Genomic DNA, 25163 nt, shown 5'->3' with positions numbered 1-25163 from the left:
AAAGGGGAGAACATTCTTCCCTTTGACTGAGGGAGGTTTCTCATAGTCGACTATGAGTAGCTTCTATCGAGGCAATAGTCGAGCACTGTCATTTCACATGTCAGGATTCACGTGGGTAGTAGATCTTTATATGCTCGGCATTCGATGGGTGAGGTAAGAGCTTACCCTCTACGTCTTTTAGTCGATACGTCCCTCATAATGCCTCAATGTCTTTTAGTCAATACATCCCTCAGTACCTGAGGTCGAGGTCAAGGTTGGCTGATGAGCCTTATTACCAAGTTTGATTGACTAGTTTAGCTCGGTCGTCAGGTTTTTTTGCTCAACCCAGCTTCCCTAAGTTCCTACTCCATCTTGGTGTTTAAGGGAGTGTATCAATGGAAGCGACTTTTCGGACATCGGTTGGTACGCTGGCCTCGGTTTTGGTCATCCTTCTTCTTTGTTTTAGCATTAGTAGCAGAGGGTTCCCCTTTTTCCTTTCGTTTCCTATCCTTAACCAAGTTATTTTCTGCTCAAGTAGATCTTCGTGAACTAAAGAGCTCCTCTATGTTGGAATATTTTTTATCTTTGTTAAGTAGGTCTGCGAAGGTAGTTGGGAGGTTATTACCAATAGAGAAGAGAAACTTTTCTTACTTAAGGTCATCTACCATGGTAGCCAGAGCTATTTGGTTGGAGTAACCATCAACCTGAACAACTTCAACATTGAAGCGGATGTTGTATTCTCTTAGCAGCTCGTCCTACCTCTAAGTGATCATAAGGAGGTGGGTTGATGGCTTCCTCCTATCATTTCCACTGATGAACTGGGTGATGAAAGGCTTGCTGAGTTAATTGAAGGAATTGATGGATTTTGACTCTAGGTGTCTGTACCATTTCTGTGCAGCTCTTGACAAAGTTAAGGAGAATGCTCGGCACATTATGGAGTCGGATGCACCGTGAAGCTCTATTCAGGCCCTAAAATACTTGAGGTGCTCGATCAGGTCCCCGGACCCAGAGTAGGGAGAAATATGTGGCATTCGAAATCAGGAAGGGAGCTGAGCCCCCATGATGTCGTCGGTGAACGGTGGTTCAACTTCCTCAAGCATGACTTCCATAGAGGTCAGTCCCTGGGCTCGACATGCTTGTCGAATGACATCGAGCTGGCCCCGTTTCTCCTCGAGTTCTGCCTCCCATTGGACCTTGCTCTCTGCGACATCTTCGGGGGCCTTCCCACGCGTCCTCTTTTCTAAGGTGTGGCGTGGGTTAGAGTCTGCCAACACAGTCATTCATGTTGTATGTGTGAAGGCCTGACCATGCTGCTCTAGTCATTGCTTTATTACGTATGAGTCATGAGGTGCCTAGGGAGGTTGAGATAACTTGATTTCCGCAGCATTTGCCTCCCAACCATGAAGCAAAAGTAGCTGCGGAAATTAAATTATCTCGACCTCCCCAGGCACCTCATGACTCATACATAATAAAGCAACAACCAAAGCATCACGGTCCGGCCTCCATTCATTGTTTGCCAACCGCCCGAGGAGAATCCTCGCTTTGATACCAATTGACGCAGGGATAAACGTGATGAGGTCGAGCACCATCTCCCTCAAGAGGATAGCTGTTCTGAATCCACAGAACTTCTCTGGACTCCTCACAGAGGCTTCTCAAATCCACAAGAAAGAAAGCAAGAAAAATTGAAAATAAATTCTACAAAATTCGAAGTTGATTAATGAATGAAATAAACGAGTTCACAACCCTTTAAATAGGGATACCAAGCAATGGGAGAGATATCAAAAGCAAACTACAACTAAAACTCCTATAATTCGCAACTTACTATTTATAGACAGTCATGATGTCTACTAATGCGTAAGGTTTTTTACCAAAAATAATGAGCATTCTATTTGGCCTCACTAAGTTGTTCTCCTAAATATTCTAAGCTCTTTTCATGTTGGACGCAACTCTTAAAGCCCAACGGATGAAGAGTTATAATGAAACTAAAACTTGCTATTTATAGTAAAAAGGGAATTAAAACAAGGAAACGACTGTCGGTTCAGGGGTATTTCACAAATCCAGCTTGCGCAACCCATTCTACCCCAAAATCATATATTTTATGCCTGATAACTATAAGTGCTATGGTTATTTGCTCCTTTGATTATCAAATTTTGTTGTGCCAAAACCACAATCTGTGTCTTGTGTAGCACATTGATATATATGTTCAAGGCAATGCATCTCATGCTCAAGGACAATGCTTCAAGTCAAGTACAATGATCTACTTCAAGAAATGCAAGAACAAGTACACTATTCTCTTCTCTAAAGCTTCTAAAGATGTCTGAAGTACAACTCAAGAACTACAAGTTCAAGCTTTCAAGCTTCATCAAGCGTCGAGATCTAAAGCTTCATGATCTTCAAAGATCATCCATCATCTGAAGAAAAGAATGTTCAATGTTCATACTTCATGTCTCAGGTATGAATGACCTTAGATTGACCTTAGGGTAGGTCATTTCGGATACAAAAGTCAATTGTTTATGTTATATGTGTTTCGATCTGTTCTTAGACTAGTCCTAGACTCTGTTCGACTAGTCCTAGAACTGGCTCGACCAGTCCAAGAAATTCTACGACCAGTCTTAAGTTGTTGTAAATTTTCAAAATTTTTTGGTTGAGCTATGACCAGTCCTGGAGTCTGCTTGACCGGTCGTGTCAATAGTGCCGACTCGTTCACGACCAGTCCTTCAGCTACGACTCAAACTCTAGCAATGAATTTTGGTTTCTCACAACCAGTCGTGGGCAGGTCACGACTAGTCGTGGAATGGTTTTATCCGATCACATTCAAAATTTGAAAATGTTGTTGGTCCTACGACCAGTCGTAGTGTCCACAGGACCAGTCGTAGATGCGATTTCTGTAACTATAAATAGAGCACGAATTTCAGAGTTTTATATCCAATGAAAGTAAAATCAAGGCATCACTCTACGAGATAAGTGTGTGTTCTTTTTAAGCTACATTGTGCATATTTAATATTCTCTTTTATTAGCTTTTTATATTTGATTTTATTTCTACATTCTAATCTGATTTGAAAGAGGAATTGTGATATTCTACTTCTTAGAATCAAAATCAAATAGAGCTACCCCAACTTGATTTAATTTAAAATCAATTAGAACCTAGAACCATTTCAACGTGAGTATTGGATATTAAACTTCTCTATTCGAACTTCTACTCCGATTTGGTTCTTCCGGGCTGCTATAAAAAGAGAAATTCAAGCATTTTACATCTGTGTAAATCTTCTATGCTTTTGGTTTCTTTGAGATTAAGCCAGAAAAATCTCTAAGTATTGATTATCTGAGGAGAGCCAAAAAACTCAGAATGTGGAGTTTTTGAATTGTGTAAGCCCATTAGAAAGACACAATTGTGAGGATTTTAGGTGAACCTGAGAAAAACCTATTTTCATAGTGAACACTAATATCCCCTTTGTGAGGATTTTAGGAGTGGAGTAGCAAGCTGTGTGGCTGTTGTTTAATAGTTGGTGAACACACAGGTGAACTACTATAATTCTTTGTGTCTTGTGATTTGAATGTTTGTTTATTTGCTATATCTTTTATCCTTCAAAGTTGTGGGATATATGTGTGGATGTGAATGTTGTAATATTTACATTTCAAGCATTGTGGGGAATGTTGTAATAGTTTAGACTTCTATTCCTGCTATTTACTTTTTATTCCTCTTTAGTTTGAGATATTGATACTTAAACTGTTCTAGTAAGGTTGTCCTGCCATAAACCCTTGGTTTTTATGGTGCAAGGTTGTCCTTAGAACAACGTTTGTATCAACCTCTCAAGACTTGAATTTTGAGGTTGCTTTACATTTCTGTACTGTGATTTGTTTAAAGTGCTATCTTTCCTTTATTCATTTAAATTCCGCTGTGAAAGATTTAATATGGCATAGTCCTATTCACCCCCCCCCCCCAAAGACATATAGCTTAGCCTTTTCAAGTAGTATCAAAGCCTAATAGCTCATTCTAATTATTATATTTTTTGGATTTATTTCCTGAGCTAATCGATCTAAGCTATTTATAAGATGTCAAATTTTGATAGCCTTTCAGTCACTAGGCCTGCTCCATTTGATGGCTCCAATTATGCCTATTAGAAAGCCAGGATGAGAATTTTCTCAAAATCCATGGATGAAAGTGTGTGGCAAGCCACAGTGACTGAATGGACCTCTCCTACCATTGAAGTAATTGATATCGATGGATCCAAATTTATGAAAATCTCACCTTATTTTTCTTGGACCACTCTTCAGAAAAGTGAAAGTAGTGCCAATGCAAAAGCACTAAATGCAATCACTTGCGCACTATCACCGGATGAATTCAAAAGAATGATATCCTATGATACTGCAAAGTAAGCCTGAGATATTTTAGAAATGACACACGAGGGTACGTCAATTGTCAAGAAATCTAAAGTTCAAATCCTCACAACCAAATTTGAGAAAATACATATGGAGGAAAATGAAATGTTCATGGACTTTTATACTAGATTAAATGACATAGTGAACTCTATGTGGGGTCTTGGTAACAAAATCCCAAAAAGTAAAGTGTGTGCAAAGATACTACATTCACTTCCTGAACAGTTCAATTCTAAGGTAACTACGATCCAGGAACTTCGTGATACAGACAATATGAGGGTAGAAGAACTATTTGGCTCTTTACAAACCTATGAGTTAAATTTTAAAGCTCCTAAAGGTAAATCTATTGCCCTTAAATCTTTTAAAAATGTTTCTCAAGAAAACAATAGCAATTCTGATTTAGAAAACTCAGAAGATGATATGGCCCTTCTAGAGAAAAAGTTTTATAAAATTTTCAAAAGTAAAAAGAGGGTTGATTTTCAAAAAGCTAATGATAAGAAAAAATTTAAATCTAAAACTTGAAAATCATTAAAAGACAGTCAATGTTACAACTACCAAGAATATGGGCATTTGGCAAACAAGTGTCTTAAAAAGGATAAACCCAAAAAGAAGAGTATGTTGGCTACTTGGGATGAATCTTCTGGTTTTGAAGCTTCTTCTGAATCAGAAGATTCTGAAACTGAGTCGGGCAGTGAAGTCAAAGCCCTTATGACTCTAGCCAAGTTCACTTTGTCAGATAATGATGATCTAACTAGTGCAGAAAATCTGAACAATGATCATGAAAATGAAGAAGATCTTCAAAATGCTTATAATGCTCTTTACAAGGAAAGTTTTAAAATTGCTGTTAAATTAAAACTTCAAAAAGAAAAATTTTTAAAGCTTAAAGAAAATTTTGATTCTCTTATTTTAGAAAATTTTCATATTTCAGATTGTTTTGAAAAATGCAAATGCAATTTAGATTTCAAAACTTCCCTTATTGAAAATCTTAAATCTGAAAATGAAAAACTTAAACTTGAAGTCTCTTCACTTTTGAGTTTAAAGGACACATGGAGGTATGCCCAAGGTGATCCAAAGTTAGAAAAACTTTTATCTAGATCAAGAAAATGTAGCGACCGATCCGGTTTGGGCTACAATAGATATATTCCTCCTAAACAGAAGAACACTCCTCCTAAGTTTGTAAAAGGAGAGTCCTCAAACTCAAAAGAGAAAAGTTCTAATCAAAAGTTTTCTAAAAATACCAAAACATTTCAATCATATAAACCTAGAAGTAACCATATCAACTATAATAATCAGAACCGAAACCCTTTAGCTGAAAAAATAGTTGATTTACTTAAGGAGCTCTTAAAATCTAATTCAGTGGGTCACTCTTACAACAACTACAAACATAAGAAGACCAACTATACTCCTAAACCCAAAATAGTTTTGAAATGGTTTCCTAAGGTTACGTGCTTGGTTGCTCACATGGCTTTCAAAGCTACAAGTCATTCAAAGTGGTACTTAGACAGTGGATGCTCAAGGCATATGACTGGGGATAAAGGTCTATTCACCGATCTTAAAGATATGGCTGATAGTTCAGTCAAATTTGGTAATGGTAGCAACTGAAGGATTATTAGCCAAGGTATGGTTCAACTTTCTAATATCCCTTTATTTAGGAATGTTTTATATGTAGAAGGTTTAAAACATAACTTGTTAAGCATTTCTCAAATATGCGATAAAAACCACAGCATAAGATTTTCTAACCTAGGGTGTGAAATTTAAACAAAAAGGGTTTAGTAATATTAACTGGTCGTAGAACTTCTGAAAATTGCTACATCGTAAGTGATTCTAGCTCATCTAATCAATTGTGTTACATGGTCCATACCGATGAAATTGAGTTATGGCATAAACGTCTTGGACATGTACACTACCACAATCTATATAAATTGAGCAAAAGAGAACTGATAAGAGGTCTACCTAAATTACAGAAAGTAGACAAAATATGTGGTGAATGCCAGATTGGCAAACAAACTAGGAGTACTCACAAAAAGGTGAACTCTAATGCCACATCAAAATCGCTCGAGCTTCTCCATATGGATCTTATAGGACCAACTAGAACGGAGAGTCGAGGTGGCAAAAAATTTATACTGGTAATCGTGGATGACTATACTAGATTTACCTGGGTAGCCTTCTTAAGGGATAAATCAGAAACCCTTAATGAAGTAAAAAAGAGTTCTCAAACGAATCCAAACAGAAAAAGGTTCTCAAGTCTGTAAGATCCGTAGTGATCATGGATCAGAATTTGAGAATAGAAGTTTTGAGAAATTCTATTGCGATCAGGGAATATCACATGAATTCTCTACACCAAAAACACCACAACAAAATGGAATTGTTGAAAGAAAAAATAGAGTGCTTCAAGAAATGGCAAATGTAATGTTGAATGTATGAAGCTCTCTAAAAATCTTTGGGTTGAAGCCGTAAATACTGCATGTTATATAATCAACCGGGTTTATACAAGTAAAATAAATAATAAAACTTCTTATGAAATGTGGTTCGATAAGAAGCCTACTGTTAAATACTTTCGAGTTTTTAGCAGCAAGTGCTATATTTTCTATGACTGGGCAAGTTTGACACTAAAAGTGATGAAGGGATCTTTTTAGGGTATTCTTTGAATAGTCGAGCATATCGAGTACTGAATAAGAGGACCGGTGTTATTCAAGAGTCCATTAATGTGGTCATTGACGATCACTTAAATACACCTACCTCAAGTTCTGATAATGATGAAGTTCTTTTAATTGACAAACCAGATACTTCATCAAATCAAACTAACTCTGAACTAAGGACTGTTAAAGATCATCCAACCACTCAAATTCTTGGAAACCCTCTCACTGGTGTGCGCAGTCGTAGACAACTAGAAGATATATGCAATTACATGTGCTTTACATCCCAGATAGAACCGGCTAACGTAAAAGAAGCTCTTACTGACAAAAACTGAATAATTGTTATGCAAGAAGAGCTTAATCAATTTGTGAAAAATGATGTTTGGTATCTTGTTCCTAGATCTAAAGATAAACATATTATCGGAACTAAGTGAATTTTCAAAAATAAGTCTGATGAACTTGGTAATATAATTCAAAACAAGGCTAAACTGGTTGTACAAGGGTACACTCAAATTGAAGGTATCAATTATGATGAAACCTTTGCCCCAGTAGCTCATCTTGAATCAATTAGACTATTTATATCCATTACTTGCTTTTAAAAATTCAAAATTTATCAAATGGATGTAAAGAGTGCCTTCTTAAATGACGATCTGCATGAAGAAGTTTATGTTGAACAACCAACGGGTTTTAAAGACCTTAAGAATACTAATCATGTCTATCGCTTAAAAAAGGCTCCCTACGATTTGAAATAAGCTCCCAGGGCATGGTACGAAAAATTGACTAAGTTTCTACTAAGTCATAATTTTCAAATGGGTAGTGTTGATAAGACTCTTTTTGTTAAGAAACATAATGATCATATCTTAATAGTGCAAATCTATGTTGATGATATTATTTATGGATCTACCTGTACTAAAATGACTGTTGAGTTTGTAGATTTAATGAAATCTAAGTTTGAAATGAGCATGGTTAGGGAATTGAAATATTTTCTAGGGTTGCAAGTAAAACAACAACCTGATGGTATTTTTATTTCTCAAACCAAATATGATCTGAACTTAATTAAAAAGTTTAGATTTGAGAATGGAAAATTTTTTTATACTCATATAAGTACAACTTTAAGACTCTCAAAAGACTCTACAGGTAAAAATGTGGATCCTAAATTATATCGTAGTATGATTGGCAGTTTACTTTATTTAACTGCAAGTAGACCTAATATTGTTTTTAGTGTTGGTATTTGCGCTAGATATCAATCTGACCCTAAAGAATCTCATCTAACTACTGTTAAGCGGATTATGCGATATGTCACAAGTTCAGCTAATTTGGGTCTCTGGTATCCATATGATACTAGTGTTCAGTTGGCAGGGTACACTGATGCTGATTGGGCTGGAAATATCGATGATAGGAAATCAACCAGTGGTGGTTGTTTCTATATCGAAAATTGCTTAGTTTCTTGGTTTAGCAAGAAGCAAAGTTCCATATCACTCTCAACTGTTGAGGCTGGATACATCGCAGCTAGAAATGCATGTACTCAGCTTGTATGGATGAATAGAATGTTAAGTGATTACGGAATTGAACAAGATTCAATGGTTTTATATTGTGATAATTCCAGTGTGATTAATATATCTAAAAATCCAATCCAGCATTCACGAACCAAGGACATTGACATTAGATATATTACATTCGTGAATTAGTGGAAGAAAAAATAATTTCTTTAGATTACATTCCAACCGAGACTCAACTTGCTGACATTTTCACTAAACCGCTCGACAAAAGCAGGTTTAATAAATTGAAATTTGATCTTGGTATGTGCAATTTAAATTAATTATTCATGCATTTCTGTATTTTAATTTATATATTTCTATTAGATTATAATTTTAAATTTTCAGAATTATGTGAAAATGCATGTTTTTGTCTTTGCACGACCAGTCGAGGACGTACTCGACCAGTCGTGGCACGACTGGTCGAGGACGACCCATGACCAGTCATGTAGCGCACTGGACCTTTTAATTTGAGAAAAAACCCTTTCTTCCTCATTTCGTCTTTCTTCTCCAACGGGCCGTAGCACGACTAGTCTTACCCAACTGTTTGATTCATTAAGGTTAGTGCATTATTTCAGTTATTCTTATAAATTCAAGCTCTAATCTCTTCATTTTCTTCCTTGGAGTGCTTGATTTCAAGTTTCCTTGAAGATTTTAGAGTTTTCTTCTCCAAAATCTGTTTTTGAGAAAACTTATTTCATATTTTTTGCAACTCCTTGCTTCTTTGATTTTCTTGTTGCAAATGGATGCTAGAGGGAAAAAGAAAACTTCCTATGGTGCTTCCTCATCTAGATCGACTCCTTTAACAAGGCACCATCTTCGGTCACCTGAAGATGATCCCGCACATGTGAAAGATTTAAAAATGTACAATGTTATAGTTGAGCAATCTATTGATCTTGAACACATTGCTCCTTTTGGTCTCCTTCCACTTCTCCAATCTGTAGGTTGGGCTAACATCCTACTTTGGGGTGGGCCAGCATATCAATCTATTGCACAGGCTATGTTTGCTTGCATTTTTAATTTTTTGACTGAGAATTTAACGTTTAAAATAGCTACTAGAGAGGGTCCATTTGACCGTCATCTGATTTCAGCTCTAATGAACATACCTGTTAATGACGAGAGTATTCTATTCATACTTTAGTTGAGAAACCATCTGAATCAAAAAAATGTTTACTAAATAGAGCATTATGTAACGTGAATGTGTAATGGATTCATAAAGGGAATGCGCTTGGTTCTAAGTACTTGTTACCCAAATACAAAGTTCTTCATCCAATATTTATTTCAAATCTGCATCCACGTTCTAGTAACAAAACAAAACTGACTTCCTTTATGGTTCGGGTTTTACATTCCATCGTCTCTGGTACTCAAGTTTGTCTTCCATCTTTGATCTGTTATTTTATCATTTAATTTCATCTTCATCCTGGACACAGTGATATTCCATTTGCTTATCTTATGACTGTGTTAGCTACTCACATGCTAGTTGCTGTGCCTGTTGAAGAGGCTCCTATTCATCATCTTATTTCCAACAATTCAAATATAAATAAGATGAAATTGGAATTGGCACCTGGACAAATGGATGTGGGTGGTGGTGGAGCTGAAGTAGGGAATGTAGAAGAAGGTGACGATCTTCCTCCTGATGATGTAAATATGGATGACATTTTTAATGAAATTAAATCAGACTCTGCAAATGATCTTAACTATGAGCCATCCGATTTTGATGCTCGTCTTCGTGCACTTGAGGAGAAGGTAGAGAACATGAATGTTGCCCATGATTTACAATTTAAATATATGCGCAAGTATCTTAGGTGCTTAAACAAGGGCCTTCATCAACTTGATCCTACCATACCTGCTTCTTCTTTAAGATCTGATTAAGTGTTTTTATCCTATGGTTTGTAATAACTCTTATACAACTTTGGTTTCTTTCAGTTTGTGAGACTAACTTTGGTTGACTTTGGTTACTGATATGTGATCTTTCAATTTGCTTATATATCTTTCATATCTTGCCTAATTAACTCATTTATTACTCTCTTGTTAAGTCTTCCTCTTCCATTTCTTCTTTGCTTCCTTTGTCATATTGTGACAAAAAAGGGGAGAAATATTTCTTTGGATTGATTCTTTATGGATATGGAATGGATATGGATGTGGGGTAGTAGCATAGCATAATTTGCATAATTTTTGTAGATTTATGTGTGCTATTAAGGGGGAGTAAGTAAGGAGGTGTTTTGCTTACTTCATGATGATGTGTGCTAGTTGATGATAACTAGTGTATGATTCTTTAACCAGGCTGTAACTGGTTTCCTTTTATAACTGGTGCATGATTCTTTATTGAGATGCTTCTCTCATTTTTATTGAGTATGTTTTGTCACAAATTTGACAAAGGGAGAGATTGTAAGTGCTATGGTTATTTGCTCATTTGATTATCAAATTTTGTTGTGCTAAAACCACAATCTGTGTCTTGTGTAGCACGTTGATATATACATTCAAGGCAATGCATTTCATGCTCAAGGACAATGCTTCAAGTCGAGTACAATGATCTACTTTAAGAAATGCAAGATCAAGTACATTATTCTCTTCTCTAAAGCTTCCAAAGATCTCTAAAGTACAACTCAAGAACTACAAGTTCAAGCTTTCAAGCTTCATCAAGCATCGAGATCTAAAGCTTCATGATCTTCAAAGATCATCCATCATCAGAAGAAAAGAATGTTCAATGTTCATACTTCATGCCTCAGGTATGAATGACCTTAGATTGACCTTAGGGTAGGTTATTTCGGATACATAAGTCAATTGCTTATTTTATATGCGTTTTGGTCTGTTCTTAGACTAGTCCTGGACTATGTTCGACTAGTCCTAGAACTGGCTCGACCAGTCCAAGAAATTCCATGACCAGTTCTAAGTTGTTGTAAATTTTCTGAATTTTTTGGTTGAGCTACGACCAGTCCTGGAGTCTGCTCGACCGGTCGTGCAAACAGTGCCGACTCGTTCACGACCAGTCTTGCAGCTACGACTCAAACTCCAGTAATGAATTCTGGTTTCTCACGACCAGTCGTGGGCAGGTCACGACCAGTCATAGAGGACTCACGACCAGTCGTGGAACAGTTTTATCTGATCGCGCTCAAAATTTCAAAATGTTGTTAGTCCTACGACCAGTCGTAGTGTCCACAGGACTATTCGTAGATGTGATTTCTGCAACTATAAATAGAGCACGAATTTCAGAGTTTTATATCCTATGAAAGTAAAATTAAGGCATCGCTCTAAAAGATAAGTTTGTGCTCTTTTTAAGCTACATTGTGCATATTTAATATTCTCTTTTGTTAGCTTTTTATATTTGATTTTGTTTCTTCATTCCAATCTGATTTGAAAGAGGAATTGTGATATTCTACTTCTTGGAATCAAAATCAAATAAAGCTAGCCCAACTTGATTTAATTTAAAATCAATTAGAACCTACACTACAAGAAAAGGGGGCAAAGGATTCAGACCACGTTACTTGTTTGCTATAGATATAAACCTTAGCTATGTTTACTACGATTTTAATTCGTAGCTAAAAGGTTGCCACACCATTAATAATTAACAGTGGCGTAAGGGGCTCTATAGGGCCTATAAAAATATATATATTATATCTAAGTCGTCCATATATTTTTAAATATTGTTTTAGGGCATGAAACAAAAACGTAACTAGATCGAAGGCTCAAGTGGACCACACGGTAGGAAACATGAAGATTAAATAACATGTGCTTCCTATGGTGTGGTCCACTTGGGCCTTCAATATATTTTAATTTTGGCAACAAGAACTAAAATTATTTATAAAAATTCATGGACGGAATGGATAAACCAAATACAACATGGTGGGCCCCACGAAGCCCTTGACAGGACCGTCCATGGATCCGTCTACCCAATCGACGCCCAAAAATGGGCGCGCACTCAAAACAGAGCCGCGCCCAAAAAATCGCTCTCTCTCTCTCTCTCTCCGTTCTCAAACCCTAACTCTCCCGATCTCTACTCCATCTCTCTCATCTTCCTCCCTTTCTCTCTCTGTTCCCCATTCTTCTCTCTCTCTTCGTTCCCGAACCCCCTCTCTCTCTCTCAATCTTTGCTCCACTCTCTTATTCTCCTCTCTCTCTCTCTCTCTCCCTTTCAATGACTGGAATTTAGGGATGGTACTCTCTCTCTCTCTCTCCATCTTTGTCTCTCTCACTTTCTCTTTCAATGGCTGGAATTTAGGCAGTAGCCATGGCAGTAGCAGCCATATCCATTGTTGTCGATGGCCACCGACAATTTTATGTTAGTTGTTTGAAGAAATGCTTCAATTAAGAACCTTCATGGATAAAACCATGTTACAGGTCCTCTGCTTCAAGTAAGAACCTTTCTGATCTATTACTATGAGATCTATTGATTCAGGGCTGTAGATCTATTCCTATGGGATCTATTGATTCAAGGATGTAGATCTATTCTTATGGGATCAATTCCAGATATAGGGTTTGTATGTAGATCTGTTGCTTATTCAACTTCTATAGTTCTCTTATTTATTGATTGTGGAGGTACTGATTTTTTTATTTTTTATTTTGTAAGAATGATTGATAAATTTCTAATGGCTATTTCTCCTATTACTTTGGTGTTAACATTGTTTGATTTTCTCTGTAGCCTGACTTGTTTTGCTTGCAGGAACTTACGAGATCCCTATCTTGTGGGGACATTGGCACCTGAGCTAGGAAGCCTCCTCGCATTAGATCTTTGTAAGCGATAGATTCATCATATTGAATGCACTCATAATAAAAGTTTTAAACTACCATTTGGAAACCGCCAGGTAATGGCACATATCGGTGATGAATGTCACACTACTCGATACACATTTAGAGCCTTGCCCCTAATGGTAGCTTCCAACATTCTGGAATAGAAGCTTTTTTTTCCCTAACATTTGCATGTTTTAGATGTGTTTTTCTAATGTTCTATGTTTTTTTTTTTTTCGAATTAGCTTTTCTTTTAACAGTACTTTGGCCTTAGAGAGGAACAAGTGTACTCATCATCATATAAACCAATGATGGCCATAAATATCTTAAGCCAAATCTACAACCAGAACATATTGCACCTTGGTTGAAGGAGTATACGGTGATGCTTCTCCTCCTTTCTTTGCATTTTTCTTTTCACATCGCATGCAAGTTTATTGTTGAAGTTCAGATTTCTTGCATGCCTATTCTACTATGTATAAGAAATTTTAGATCTAACATTTCCATACAATTATAATGATATTCACAAATTAAGATCCACTATTATTGATCATGTGTTTTCTGACTTGATTGACTTAAATGTAGGATGGAAACATAAAGACATGTTTGTGAAATCTGTGCCTATTCCTGAAGTCAACAATTTCCATGTCAAGATTGTTGTTGCTAATAGCCTCCATGATGTGGTTTTCAACTCTGAAAAAAATGGTTTGTGCCCACCAACATCTCTTTTTGGATTTTTCTTTGACAATTTATGAAATTTAGTAGATAAAAATAGAAGTTTGTCAAAATAAGGGCGGAGATTGCCAAACATATAAGGAAATCATAAGGACTCGTTAGTTTTTTAAGGTTTTGATACATATTACTTTCTATATAGCACTTTATATCACTTTATCTCCAGTCTATTAATATACACTTATATTATTGTTATTGTTGCTATTTGGGTTGTAACATTGATCGTGGATTCCTTTGATGGTAGATGTGTTTTCTTTTTCCTTTTCGTTCTCATACATTTAGTATTCTGATGAATTAAATATGTTTTAACTATTGTGAATATAAAAAATTAGTGAAGGATCTCATATAATTCCATGTACCTTTGCTTCCTACACTGAGATGGTGTGTTTGCTACCTATCTTCTCTTTAGCTTATAGTTGTTATACTTGAGCCACTTTGTTTTACATGTCACAGCCACTCAGAACATCGTTCAAAGTTTAACATATCAAATGGACTTAAGCACTCTCTTTTGTCTTTTTTAGATGGTAGGATTACATATCATTTGAGGCCAGATTGAAATGTCTACAACAAATGGACTTGAGTCCATGACTTGTGCTCTAATATGGGGTGTCGTAACCATCTTGGCTACTGAGCATAAAGCAGAATTTCTATTCATATTCCTGCCCATTTTCGCTAGGCCTTTGGAAGTAGTAGTAAAATTTGTGTTGCACATGTAAAGTTGGAAGGCCTTGGTGTCGCTCCCCAAACTCGGAAACCGGGCTCAGAAAATTTCCGATCGCCGAATCCAGCACCGACAGCCTTCGTAGAACCCCATTCTCGGCTCCCAATACTCATTCGCCAGGTTCCGATCCTGGGATGCTACCGGTTTGATTCGTAATAAGCATAACTAAAGGCATAACCCACAAACAACAATAAAAAACTCCATCACATTTCCACTATGATCAAAAACTTTAAAAGTATAATGAGTATAAAGGGAAAAATAATGATAATAAACAAAAAGCTCCAAGATGATCTGCAAAGTGCTCCTGCCTCAGCGCTGCTGTGCTCCAACGTCACCTGCACGCAACGGTCGTGCATAAGCTTATGAAAAGCTTAGAGGGTGGTGTAAGTGTGTGTGCAAGGTAGTAGTATAATTGTGCAGTATCAGAGTAATGCGGAACATGCTGATGAATCCATAAATGCTATTAGCAGTACCAAGGCCATGCAATACAAGACATGAATGATGTCAGCCATATCAAGGCCATGTGGTGCGAAATGCAACTCAAGCATGCGATTCCTCATCTCAGTCCACATATCAATACAGTTCAACTCTGGAATATCACTGGGGTCTATGTAACGACCTTAGAATTTTTGCGCCAATCTTTCCTTAAGTAGTTGTTTTTGGGGAATTAGCGCTATACTCGATTACTTATGAAATTCGCATCAATCACTTTAAATTGTATCTGCATGGCTCAAAACTTATAGATTAGTTAGCGCTACGTTACTCTGAAATCTGAGATCTATCGCTAAATCCAGTTGTTCTGGAGAATTTTTGAAAGATCTGGATCGGACCTGGACCGCGCGTCGAAAGTTCAATAGCGATGATCTTAGGCTGTTGCGGTCACTATGTTGGGCTTGACCATCACCTCGAAAATCAAGTCCATCTGATGTTCTGGGTCGATTTGATTGAGCTCGGAGTGAAGAGTGTGAGAACGGTTGGAATTTATTAAGTTTTTATGAAATCTGAGTCGTGTCGCTTGCGCGACAATTTTAAGCTATCTGACCGTTGGATTATGACTCAATTTCACCCTCTGATCAGGGAAGGTGGCCCCAGGCATATCCTAGTGCTTGTGGACCTGATCGAGATTCTGTGACCGTTGAATTGAGTGTGGTCCGCCACGGTTGATTTGAAGAGCCGGTCGGTACGAAAACTCAGCCTGACCTAGATCCATGGTCAGTGAGCTTAAGTCCGACCTTTCGTGGTTATAGGCCCACCAGAAGTGCTTCGTTGGATCGTAAGAGGCAGGTTTTGGTTATACCCTAAGTATACCTTGTCCCTGGGGTTATTTTCATCAATAATAGGCCTATTTATAGTCCTTAAACCCTAGCCCTCTTTTCCATACGAATTTTCTCTAACCCTAGCTTGGAAAGAGAGTGGAAAAGAGAGAGATAGTGAGAGAGATAAGTTGGTGAATCATCTTGGATTCTTCTTTGATCTTCTTCATCCTTGAACCTTCACTTTGAATCGTTATTCTGACGGTTCTGAGTTCTTTTTGGGGTAAGTTAACCTAACCCTAACTTGTGTTAGAGCTTAGCTTAGTCTTGATGTTGTTGTATCTCATTTCTATCCTTGTTTTAGGGTATTCTATCGCTGTTGACGAAGACAACTCGTCTAAATCAGTTCGGTGTTTCTTTCCTTGCTTAAGGTGCGGACTTTAAGTGTATAGGTTATGGTTTTCAAGGCTTTCAATGCCAGTTAGTGATTTATTCTTGTTATGGATGAGATTTCACATGCCAAATGTTGTGTTTACATTGCTTTCCTGATATGCATGCGTTATATTGGGATTTGTGTATTCTATGTGTATTTATAAAGTACCGTATACGTATAAAATATGCACTTGTGTTTGCCATGATTATTTGTCATCTATGTGTGCTAGATGCATGTATGACGACTCCTTGGTAAAAGGAATTATCCAAAGGTGTGTATTACAACATACGTCATATATGTTGTTCCATGTATGCTAAGTGTTTGTAGAAATGCATGAATGATCTAAAGTGTAATTTATTACACTAATTGCGGGCGTTGAGAAGTGATTCTCAACACTCCTATTGATGTGCATGATTTCCTTTATGCAAGTTACATTCCATGTTATTTAAATTCAAGCATTACATATGCTTACATTTATGTTAAGTTAATATTCTTCAGATGCGTATGTACCATGATTTAAGTTGTTGTTCCATTACTGTTTTACATTCAACATGAATATCTGTTGTAGTGTAAGGTGTTTGGGACTATGCATTAGTCCAGGAAATCGGTAATCGACTCTATGTTCGTGGTTGAGATTGCTTTTGCCACGTAGGACGTATTAGACGAACCCGAGCCGTATTAGAGTTGGCGGCAGTGGTTTGGCCACGCGGAGTGTTTGCGCACTCTATGTCGCTCAATTCAACGTGCGCTCATGCTAGTCGAGTTCGTCAAGTAACCCAATTGTCCGATGTATGTTCACCATGTATGGACGCTACTGCTTGAATCTAGGGTACCGAACTTACCAGTGAAATCCTAATAACCATGGTACCTTGATCCGCTAAGACTCATGAGCCGGACATGGTGGTATGGGACACCGTGGTCGAGCTGTCGGCCTACGTTGGGGTGACGAGCCTTCCCATAGTGATCAGTGAGCAATTAAACTCGTGAGCCGATTATGGTGGTATGGGACACTATATTCGTGCTGTCGACCTACATTGATTGGTGACGAGCCCTTTGTAGTGACCTCGAGCATACCTGGATACCGCATTGAGGTGACGAGCCTCAGTGTAGTAGCGAAGGTGTGAAAGGCGTGCATTGATTGGTGACGAGCCCTTTGCTACGACCTCAAATATATGATCATATGAGATGTCTAGGACTGACGACCCTAGAATGGATCATTGTTTGGATGGTGATATGAGGAAGGTATCTTAGCTTCCCAATCCTGCTGTATGAAATGGACTAATAACAACTTGGTAATCATATCCATGCACCGCATTTGTATGTGCTTTGTAGATGTGGCGCACTTTGAGGCGATGTCATGCGTAACGTAAGATGAAGACGCTGAGGGTGTACGCGTGAGGGCACGCATCATTTTACATACATCCTTGCATTAATAAGAGTACTTAGGATTTATTTAATTGTTCTGCCTTATCATTACTGTTTGATTGAACTGATAACATGTTAACCAGTGCCTTATTGTTCCACTGAGTTGATCACTCACTCCCACATTTCTGGGGCGGTGTTAAACACCCACCAGACTCTGTCTTAGGTTCTGATGTTGCAAATGTTGATGCGACTTCTGAGGCAGAGCGGGAGATGGATGATGATGAGGCTGCCTTCTCTTATATGCAGTTTTCAGACGGGTTCTAGCGAGCCTTGGTTTGATGCGTGCGATGCTGGGATTATTTTTTGGGAATTTAAATGATGTAACTTGATACTTATAATTTTGTTAAGTAACACTTTCATACGACCTGGTTGGTGAATGTACTTCAGGGATTTACACTTGTACACATATATTTCTATAAGTCTTCCGCTTGCTTTCCTCACTTATCCCTAAATTATATCTGTGTTTTGGCTTAATCTATTCCATGTTTTATGCACTAATACAGTCAACATACATCCATCATTAAATATGTTGCATAAGTGATGTTTTGGAACTCGGGAGCTGAGTTATGCTCGACCCCCGAATTTCAAGGCGTTATAGTCTAGTACACTCCAACCAGATTGCCGCCCCATCGCGCGCAATAAGGTGAGTGGAAGAGACCTCATTATCCGCCTACTAATATCAGGCTCGGCTCGTCGATAGCGGACCCATTCCTCGAGCTGGTCAGACTCAACCTAGCTTTGCCCCCTCCTCTCGGGCGAGTAAGGCCACACCCCCTTCCAACCGACCACGACACAGTGGAAAGCGCAACCATCCGGTAATCGGCACTCGGCGCTCATGCACCCACTCGGTCTAGACGTTGGAGCAACCTCTTGGTACCATAAGGGTTTAGGAACTTTCACCCAGGGATATCTATAGCACCCCATATAGAACAAGATTTTCGATATCCAATCCTGCCAACCACAATATACCTGTGGAGGTTACGACCCTGATGTCGCTAGGGCGTACAGTACCATATCACACAATGCGAATGCATGAATCACACTATCCAGTCATGCGGCAATCCTGCATGTATCGTGCGCTCATGTAGGGCAACACTGCTCATTTGGGAGCCCCTAAACAATCTGCCCGAAGGCATATGCTATGATCAGTCATTTCTCATATCAAGTATACATATGATGCGTATGATCATGAATTATGGAACTATACTAAACATGTTATAATGTAATGCACTATCCTTACAACGCAGATGGACTAGACGGCCTACACATAACAAGTACGGGCCAAACAATGGGCCCTAGGGAGAGTTGTAATGTAGACATTTAACCAACATTATACTTACAATGTGGACGTTAAACCAGCATTGCTCCCAAGGCACGACTATCAAAAACATCATTACCTAAACCATGGTAGAGTTACACATTGGAATGGACTTGTGTACATCCAATTGGGCCTTGACCCATGGGCCTTATGCATATCAGGTGGGCCTCAATGGATGGGCCATAACTACATCAAGATGGGCCTAATCATATGGGCCTCATGCATATCAAGGTGGCCTCAACAACGGCCTCGTATATCATATCTGCCTAACCAACTGGGCCCCAAGTACATCGCATCGGGCCTAGTCAAATGGGTCAATTTAAATGGCCTAGTCAAATGGATCATATGTATATCAAATCGGGCCCACCCTTATGTGTTTGAGGTCCGACATATCCATAAGTTATCATAGAGATAGATAAAATGAAAACAATTGGAAATTACCAGTTTGAATGGTGGATGACTCGGTACACTACTTAACTGGTGGGGTCCACTTGAACTTTAGATCTAGCTCACCACTATTTTTCATGCTGTAAAATGATCTCACAAATGGTTGGACGGCATGGATACAACACATGCATCATAGTGGGCCCCGCCGTTCAATTAGTGGACGGTGTCAATAAAGCACATACATCATTAGGGTCCATGCCAAGGGGAATGAAACACAAACATCTAGTGTGGGTCCCACCATCAGATCACACGTGCATCATGGTGGGCCCCACAGGGCTCTGGACGTTAAGAGAGTGAGACAGAGAGAGATAGAGAGAGGGAGATAGAGAGAGAGCAGCACGTGGCTGCCTCTCCTCTTTTCTTTTCCTTTTTCTTTACTTTTTTTCTTTTCCTTTTTCTTTACTTTTTTTCTTTTTCTTTTTCTTTTTCCTTCTCTGACACAAGCAGAGACACAAGAGGTGGGTTCCATGTAGGGCCCACCATATATATATATATATATATATATATATGGGAAAAGGGTATAGCGAGCTCGTCGAGCTGTGTGGGCCCCATCGTTGATGTTTGCCAAACATCTAACCCATCAGTCAGATGCACCATTCCAGCGTGGGCCTAGGTCTCAAAAAATCAAGTCAGTCTGTGACTTGTGTGGGCCGCACCAGATACAACAGTTGAGAGCAGCTACCCTCCATTTAAAACATTCATAATTGTTTATTGGGCCTACCGAGATGGGGTTCGCAAATCCAGCCCACCCATTGTGAGTGTCCCACTTGAATGACTGGCCAGACCAAGTTTCAGACGCACCCAAAACTTAGGTGGGTCCCACGTACGGCCACCCTTACTAGGGAACCGTACCACGACCTCGGTGTTACAGCGAGGTATCTTCACTCAGTCTGCTAGTTGTGCTAGGGCCTGGCCCCACGTTGAAACGAGGTATCTTTCACTCAGTCTACCAATCGAGCTATGGATCAGGGTGTCGAGGAGGGCCCCACACGAATGTGGGTCCCACCGTCCTGGGTGGCGGACGGTTTGGATGAAGCGCACACACCATGGTGTGGCCCGCCAAAATGGATGGATGGCGTGGATGGGGTCCCATAGACCCCACTATCACCCACACCCCTAACAGCACACACCATGTTAGCACACTCATGTCAGCACACAACCATGTTAGCCACCTTCACAGGGATCAATACCAAGACCCCCAGGTGTTGAAATGAGGCATCTTTCACTCCTGCCACCTGAGCCATGAGGCTGGGTGGGCCCACATCATATCACACTTCACTGTCAGCCAACCCCACTGGTGGCCACCACAAGATGGGTCCCCTATGGACGGTTGGGATGGCATAAAAACATCATGGTGAGTCCCACATAAATGAGGTCAACCGATAGATGGCATGGATGAAATACATACATTCTAGGTGGGCCATAATCATAGAAGGAGAGAGGAAGAGAAAGACGCCGACAAAGATGGAGGGGCCCTGCCACTGTGGGCCCCTCTTTGGTACAAAGCCGACATCAAGGTGGGTCCCACCATAAGTGGGCCCTTAAATCAAATAAATGAAGGAAAAACAAAAATCCAAAATCACCCACAGGCTTCTTCTTACACCCTAGGCTTCCTTAGCTCCTTAGCTTTGATTCTAATGGAGGAGATGAGGTTTGGATGGTTGAGATGGGAGATGAAGGGGTAGGAAAGTGGGCCACCTTTGTTGCTTGGGAATGCTTGGAAAGGCTCATACATATGGTGCTTTCTCTCTTGTTTGGGGATGAGTTTGAAAATGAGAGAGACACTTGTAAATAGAGATGGGTGATGTGTGATGGAGTGATGGATGGGAGAGAGAGGGATGAGTGTGTAAGGCTTCTTTTGACTTTTGTGGCAAATGGTGTAAGAAAAGTATAGGCTTGTAAGAACTTTTTGACTTTGGTGGTTGCTTGGGAATGAGTGAAAGGTGACCTGTACTTGACATGATGGGATTGATGGGTTGATTGATTGATGTGACATCTCGTAGAGATTCTCTCTTAATTCGCACGTGCGGTGTTTTCTTTGCACCAAACGCTGTCCCGCATCTCCTGGCCAGGGTATCGGATCAGCGCGCGAGTCGAGGCATCGGAACCGCAGCGACGGCGCGGTTGCTAGGGTACACATCTTGGGTTGAGTTGACTCGGGTTGACGACGTGTGAATCAGGATCGCGTACAAATGCCGGTTAAGGGTCAAATGTTGCCAAAATTCGACCAGGAAGACCTCGGAAGTTGACAGAATAGTACGGTCTAGGATACGGGGCTTACACTTGGTGCCTTCCCATTTGTCCCACTTACATGCATTGGTTCGTATGTACTGTAGCTTGAAAATCATGACTTTTGGTAGTCTCAATAGTTCACACTTTGGCCACATTGTGGCTGGAACATCCCCATAATGTTCCTCATTGGATATGTTTAACTGGTTGTTGTTAGCCATGAACTACTGGGTTGAAACAATAATTCCAAGTGAGATACTATTTCAAGTGTATGTTTCATTGAGAAATTATGTGATGTCTTTTGCATTTTTGAAATCTAGCACATCATAGTTATGAGCATATGGTTGGTGGGTATATAGGTATAGTGTTTTTTTTAACCATGAATCTTTCTGGAATTTCTTCAAAATGCCATGTTCATCTTTCATATATGAAGAATTTGAATTGATATTGTACTGTATGATCATCCGACTTTTCTTGAAATTATGGAACGTTTGTACTGTATTTTTTAGTCACTTGATCATATTAGTGTAGTCCTTGGTCCTCTCCATGGATGAATTAGATGATGTAAGATTGGCAATCTCCTCCTTTTTCTTTTTTGAGTTATTTGATTATCTGGCAAAGCATGATGATTTGCATGTGCAAATGACTCTATTGATCCAAACTATGCAAGATTTTCAAGTGTATCAAAGTGTAGATGTGGATGCTCTTCCAAAAAAAAATTTAGATTGATTAACAAAATAGTTGGGCCACAGTTAACAAAACTAGTTGACGACTAATAAAAATTGGTTGCCTACCTTTTAAGTTGGTAGGCCTGAGTCTTATGACAGAGCATGGTGGGATCCTCAAGATAGACAGACTGGGTCTGACTTGCAGCATGGTGCATGTTTCAGTCCACTTACCTTCAGCTAGATTTATGGCCTATTTGGATATAATATCTTGAAAAAAAAGGAACAGATTGCCAAACCACACAATCTGTATCTTAGGCAGACGGGGAAAACCAGATGCATGGTCTACCGAGCTATGGCAGCACATCATCTGCCACAACTTGATGGATAGCCAAGACTTCCAAACTGACCATTCCCCTTTGTTGTTATATGCTGCTAACAAGTCTACTCAAGCAACTCGAATGAACGGAGGATATGATATATAAATTTTGACGTGGGTGCTGTTGTATGACTATATAATCTGCTTTGTAATAGGATATGGTTATACATTGCTTTTTTTTTTTATCATCCTCTGGTCTGAATTTTTAGATGTTTTGTGGAGGGAACATTTAAATCTAGACAAATGTCTGTTTCATCTAATCATTCCAATTTGAACAAATGTTTAAGAATAGGTGCAATCTGTTAAGATTTCCTGCCTCACTGTGGTCTCTTTTGATCCTCCAATGTATGGGACTGCTGAACCATGGGTCACTTGTACAAAATTGAAAACCGAGTATATTATACATACTGTGGATCTCCTATAATTCCATTTTAATAAATAGGACCAATGAAATTTTAATAAATCTACTCCCTTCTTGCTGTTTTGACCCAACTCAGTTGGACATTGAAGCGAATGAGATTTTAGGGCATGGTTTGTCCATAGCAAGGCAACCTCGGTCACCACCAGTTGAGTTGTGGGCCCAGTTGAAAAATTGTCGGTAAAGCTAAAAATGTCGAACATGAGTTAGCTGCAACCCTAGATCCTGTGATGCGGGTGGGACCCTGACTATAATTTTTAATTATCCTGTGATGTGTTTATAGTGTTGGAATATTTGCTTACTTGACTTTAATAGGTTGGCAAGGGAAGAGATGTTGGACCGAATCAAATTACTCTGTTTGAGGGGAAAGTGGCTGGTGGTAATGGTGAACAAGTTAACTTAGCAGGGATGTTTCTAGGCTTCTATGTGCAGGTGTGAGTGTAGGCTCCTTTGTTTTCTTAGTAGCATCAATGATTAGCTTGAAGCTCTACCACTCTTGGAAGTTAGAGAGAGAAAGATAGAGAAAACTGTCTCAAGTTTGATTTTTTTTTGAATTTGAGTGCTTGGATGACATTCTAGTTGTGTGGTTATGTACTTCTTGTTTTGACTGACTAGTTGCCTACGCATTGTATCTTTGAATTTAGATTCGTTTTGGGGTTCATCTTTGGTTATATTTTAGGGAAGAAGCTTCTCGGGTATGGCTAATTATCTCATTTCTTGATCATTCTGTGAAAATCTTGCAAAATTTCAAGAGTTCTTGTTTGTCTTTGTAAACTTCTAATGGTTGGATAAAAATGTAACTGCATGAAAACATTCAAACCTGAAATATCATGTCCCTTCCCTATAAACACATCATTCTGCAAGCATTGGGAGCGGCGCTTGTGATTATTTTCATGCTTTTGCTAGCAATCCTTTCCCGGCCCACTAGTTGGTGGAAATACTGCAACCATAAATAAATGGACTGATGATAGGATTGCAAACTGCCAATCTCCCAACATGGACTTCATAAAGGGGGAGCTTTTGAGGTTGCTTCTTTCTCTGCTGAAAATATATTGTCAACATTATGGAAAATTACGATCCCCATTCGGTGTGGACTCAGCATTACTGGTAAAGTAGATCAGTTTGTTTTTAAGCATGTCATCATACAGTAATACAATTCATTCAATCCAAGAATATGGTAACAGTTGGATGTCACCTCATTTACTTGGATGTCACAAGATACCACAATCTACACAGTTCTATTTCAATCCAAGAATATGGTTATAAAACTGATGCTTCAATCACCACTATTTTTAATGGTCAATCACCACTGTTTTTTGCTTGTATGGTCAACCAGAGATTTGGATCTGCTTCATTTGAGGTTTATGCCCTAAAATGAGATGTCAAAACGGATGAATGATGTCAACCAGAGATTTGGTAGCCACTGAGATCATGGCTTCGACTGCTCATGTGGGGTGTGTGTGTGTGTGTGTGTGTGTGCGTGTGTGTAATATATACAAAAAAAAAAAAAAAAAAAAAACAGCACGATCATATTAAGATTGATTTTTTTTCCTTCTTTCATTTCTGTGGTTTGTGTTTATCCCTCTTCAATCTCTCCAAAATTTCTGATTTTATTTTTTCTTTTTTAGAATTATAGGTTCTTCCATTTATAGATTATTCTTATCTTAACATTCAAAGGTGGAAAAAAATGAGCTATATCATGTTAATATGAACCAATATTTGACTTTAATGGTGCTACAGGTGATACATTCAATCCATGGTGATAAGAATTTTAGTATTGTACTGCGGAATCTTTATAAGTGATACATTCAAGATAAGTAATTTAATGAATCATGATTTTGAATACTGCTATTCTTAACCTATATCAAAATATGTATTGATTTGGTATGCATGC

General features: G+C 38.8%; 1 long non-coding RNA gene across 4 annotated transcripts; it reads left to right on the top strand.

Moving 5' to 3' along the window:
• The first annotated feature begins 11981 nt into the window (after positions 1 to 11981).
• Positions 11982 to 24665, top strand: LOC131235306 (uncharacterized). 4 transcript variants are annotated; one of them, XR_009166049.1, is made up of 6 exons: positions 11982 to 13258; positions 13330 to 13395; positions 13498 to 13631; positions 13835 to 13954; positions 23585 to 23701; positions 23914 to 24665. It is a non-coding gene; the product is annotated as an uncharacterized LOC131235306 (long non-coding RNA). The 4 variants fall into 4 exon arrangements; XR_009166048.1 differs by lacking the exon at positions 13330 to 13395 and having other exon boundaries at positions 11984 to 13258; XR_009166050.1 differs by lacking the exons at positions 13330 to 13395; positions 13835 to 13954 and having other exon boundaries at positions 12220 to 13258.
• Positions 24666 to 25163: the final 498 nt, after the last annotated feature.

The sequence above is a fragment of the Magnolia sinica genome, chromosome 19 (assembly GCF_029962835.1).
Source record: "Magnolia sinica isolate HGM2019 chromosome 19, MsV1, whole genome shotgun sequence".
NCBI lineage: Eukaryota > Viridiplantae > Streptophyta > Magnoliopsida > Magnoliales > Magnoliaceae > Magnolia > Magnolia sinica.
Note: the sequence above shows the minus strand (reverse complement) of the source record. Positions and strands in the feature narration are given on the sequence as shown.